This window comes from Aythya fuligula, chromosome 3 (genome assembly GCF_009819795.1).
Source record: "Aythya fuligula isolate bAytFul2 chromosome 3, bAytFul2.pri, whole genome shotgun sequence".
Classification (NCBI taxonomy): Eukaryota; Metazoa; Chordata; class Aves; order Anseriformes; family Anatidae; genus Aythya; species Aythya fuligula.
The window spans coordinates 32320703-32325137 of record NC_045561.1 but is presented as its reverse complement, the minus strand read 5'-3'; positions in this window follow the sequence as shown (position 1 = coordinate 32325137).

The following is a 4435-nucleotide window of genomic DNA, read 5'->3' as shown; positions in this document are numbered from 1 at the left end:
GTGGTCAACAAGACTTTCTTCTTGATTTTCTTTCTTTTTTTTTTTTTTTTTAACTCTAGGGAAGAGTTTTATTTCAAGTAGTTTCTACCTCCTGTAGTAGCTGGTAAAATCGAGAAACTGTAGACAATGAAGACATTCAGCACTTAGCCTGCTCAGTAAAAGGCTGGTTTATTCCCAGCTGAAGTCAATGGAAGAACTTCTGTCAACAGCATCAGTGGAAGTTTGTCTGAAGTCCTGAGCCTTGTGTAAAGTTGGGGGGAGGAGGGCAAACAAGCAGAGTTCATGTTTCTGTAATCGCTACCAGCCTGCGGACCTCCAGAGGGGGACAAATGAGCTTTTCTGTTGCTGTGACTGTGTGTAAAGATGGTACTAAATGCTTTTCCGAGTCATTATGGTGCTTTGCTGAATTTGTAAATCTAGTGCAAGTGGTCAAGTCACCAAAAAAAGGTAATTAAGAAGGGAAAAAGGTTTTCAGAGAGGCTCTTTGACCTCTTTTTGTGATTTTAAGCACTTACTGCATATAAAAATAAACGGAATGTAAGAAGTATTTGTTAGTATCATTGCCCTACTTTCTTCAAATAACCATTTGCTGTCAAACCCAAAGAAAACAAGGTTTGACATGCTTTTGATGCTTTCTAAAATGGAAGTTGGGTAATGAGTAGGTTGTTTAAATCCTGTTTTTATTTTTATTTTTAAGTGAACTCCTTTGTAGTTGTTTCTTGGTTTTCTTCTATAAATGTCTTTCTGATTATATATCTAAGCTTATTTGTTCACGGTTGACAGCTAATTTTTTTATTTTTATTTTTTACCCTTGTGTCCTTTCTAATTTTTTCAGTGAAGTGCTTGGTGTCTTGTAAATCTAAAGTGGAAGAGGGAGCCTGTGTTTCTTGCCTGCCTTGTATTGAAGGATAGCAGTGCAGGGAAGGGAGATGCTGAGCGAAGGCTGCCTTTTTTCCACAGTTCTGCATTTAGATGGTGCTGATTTGGGATGCAGACCACCTGGATAGTTTCATTGCTCAGATTCATTTTCACGAAGGTCTTGGTGTATGCAATGGTAGACAGAAACCCATTTGGACAATCACCTTCTTCAGACATCCTCACTGAATGCTGCATTACCTGTGTGGGATGTACTCTTGAGTAACTTTATCTGGGTGGAAAGGACACCGACATCCATCCAATATCCTTTTGATCTGCTCTCCTACAGTTGCTTCTACAACTAGCGGTGGTAGTCAGTGCAGAACCCAGCTGGCCACAGATGAAGAACAAGCTAGCACCAAAGGAAAGCAAGAGCTTTGCAAACGACAAACTGAGAGTTGTTACGCTGTATTTGTCTTCAGCTTTCCAGAAGCTGAACCTCCGTATGATAAGAGTTAAATAGCACTTTTTTTTCATGCCCTTTTGTCAATTTTGTCTGTGCCCGAGCGGAGCAGGGTGCTCTGCTCCACCCGGGAAAAAAGATTCTTGTGGTCTCTTGAGGTAGGAGTAAAAGGTGCTCCTGGAGCTGCTGGAATGGGCAGAAACAAAATGGATGGTGTAGACTCTGACATGATGTGCAGGCAGATTGGTGGACAGAGGTTGTTGTGCAATTTTGTGAAATGGCATGTATATTTTTATTTATGTATTCTTTTTTTTTCCCTTTTTTTTTTTTTTTTTTTTTTTTGCTATGGTTTCCAGAGGCATGCAGTAAATGATTTACCTACTGTACTGATCCCCTGTGCTGGCAGAGCTGTAGCATAGTGCACTGACTGGGAAGCCTTAAGTTCTAGGCTGGCCTTGGATTCTTGACTCCAGATCCTCAGGAGGAGGGGTGAGTTAACAGAGGGGGATTTACCTGGGTGTTTGAATGGTGCAATACGGCGTTACCTCTCCTTCCTGCCCTAGTTCTCTAAAAGCTGCCTTTCTCCTGCTTTTTAGCAAGCTGTTGATAGGGAGTAAATAAGCCTATTTGAATATTTCTTTCTTTACACTACAAACCAGGCAGAAATACCTAGTAAATTCCAAAGATGATGAATTAGCTACAGGCATTCGTTTCACATTGCAGCCTTCAGTTTGCCATGTTGGAGGCTGGCAGGAAGGCCTTTCTCCTGGGTGAAGTCTTATTGCAGAGCAGAGTTTTATTAGCAGGAAGTGGAAGAAGAGCCATGGAAAAGCTGCTGGCATTTTGTCAGTATTTATTGTAAATCCTGGTGTTTTAAAATATTCCTTCATGTTTCCAGCATTGTTACGTTTTTTTTTTTTTTTTTTTTTTCCCAAATGTATGTGTTTTACTGGTAGAAATTGCCAGTAGCAGATTAAGATACAAGGTCTCTGCCACTCCTTAATTCTTGCCAAGAGTAGAAATAAATGCCTAACTCTTAGCTAAGGGAAGCTGCATGAAGATCTTAAGTTTTGCCCTTAGAAAGATACAATCTGTCTTTGCCTGCTTTCTTCCTGTTTTTTAGGCTGGTAAACCCCAAATGTTTTTTTCAGAAGTAGCAAGCGTAGTAAGTAATGACAGCAGGTCTCTTTTAAAAAAGAACTACAAAACCAAACTGCAACTGTCCCCCAAACCAGTGTGTTCCAACGCATGCTGAGATTATATTTCTTCAGTGCAGTGACAGGTTTAGAGTTGATAACTCATTTCCCCAGAGACTGGAACTACAGCAGCAAGAATGCCTGCTTAATGTGTTGCAGAACAGAGACTTCTTTTTTCCCGAGGAATGGCAGGAGATACCATGTGAGACAGGTCTTCCTGTGGCACTTAATATAATATTGTGTTGGTTTATTACTCTCTCACAATGTTACAGAAGGGCAAGAGGAGCAAAATCATCCTCTGGAATAGAATTTAGCCCTCTTTTGTCCCCCTGCATGGAGTAAATTCAAGCAGCCTACATGCCATCGCTGTGGGAGTACAGAGCAGCCGAGGGTTTTACTCAATTCCTCTGCCTGTATCCAGCATGAGAAGAAAGAGATGCAGGTCATGGTTCCTAGGCCACCTCTTCTGTTAACTGTTTTCAGCTAGTGTGGTTGTATTCTTGGCTGTGATTGACTTGGGCCAAATAAAGCAGCTCTAGCCTGTTACTTTCTGTCTAAGAGCAGAAAATCGAGGCTCCATGTTTAGTTTTAATGTCTTTTTTTGTTTTGTGATCCACCTGCACCTCTTCTTGAGCTGTCCTGTTGCTTGCAGTGAGAAGACTGAGTGCCGTAAGTTGTCAGTTCTAGGCTCTGGTAAAGCCAGTCAAGCTGCTGTCATTATTCCCAGAACGCTGCTGCAGCAGCTGGAGATGCAGAGAGCAGAGCCATCAAAATTGCATGGGAAGGTGGTGGCGAATGCTCGAGTAGCTGCAGCAAACAAGCTGCTTCGTGAGATGCAGTGTTCCCTTTTACCAATAGGCTGACTGGAGAACCTTCAGTTTACAGAGAGCAAAGCACATATGTAAGGTAATGTTATAAACACTATAAATAAAAACACTTTTTATTTATAAAATTTATATTTATAAGTAAAACACTTTTTTTTTTTATTTTAAAAAAAAAAGAAGCTTCTTTGTGGGAGTGCTTTAGACAGAATCTAAGTTGAAATAGTATTGATTAGTTGGGATATAACCCTGTTCAGTTTGGCTGATGAATGTAGAACTAAACATGATCATTGAAGCAAAATAACACTTCAGGATTAGAGGTAGCTGTGAAGACTATGAAAAGGCAATTCGATAAAGAAATGGTAGGGATTATCCTCACGTCAGTACTTGCACTAGGTCATGTTCATCTCCTGTCAGATATGAGAAAACAGAAAGAAAAGGAAAATGGCAGATAATTAGATGAGAGAAGGACTCAGGAGCTATGTACCTGAAAGATAGTATCTAGAAATGCTAGGTTAGCAGAACAAGAGAACAAAGTCCATTAGCAAAGGCGTATCAGCCACTGCTTTTTCTCAGAAGAACTGAAGGCTTAATGCAATTAAACCCATTTAGTATGGCAATTTTCAGGTACTTTTTACAGTTCATGTCCTCTGGCAGTTGGTTTCACAGATGATATTACTTTACCAAGTGTATGAGAGAGGTTCAAAACCAGTACATCTTAACTGTGTCTTTAGCCATACCATCCAAGATAAGATTGCTAAAACAACTCATACTTGTATTTCATGCATTCAGCAGAATGGATTCAATTTGACTAGTGGAAAAAAAAATAATTTCATACATAATTGGCTGCAGTACTTCATAATTAACATTTGATCCTATCTGGCATTTGGTAGAAGACACAGGTGTGGGCAGCCTGCTTCAAGCTGGCTACAGGGTCCACAGAGAGAGATCAGCTGAGATGCTGACTTGTATTATTCCTCTGAGGCTTAAATTTGTATTTCAGAAACCAAGAAAAATGTAAGACTGTAAGATGAAACCGTCTGCTTTATAAGGTTATCATCCTATACCAAAGCATCAAATATCTAACTTCTAGTTATCCT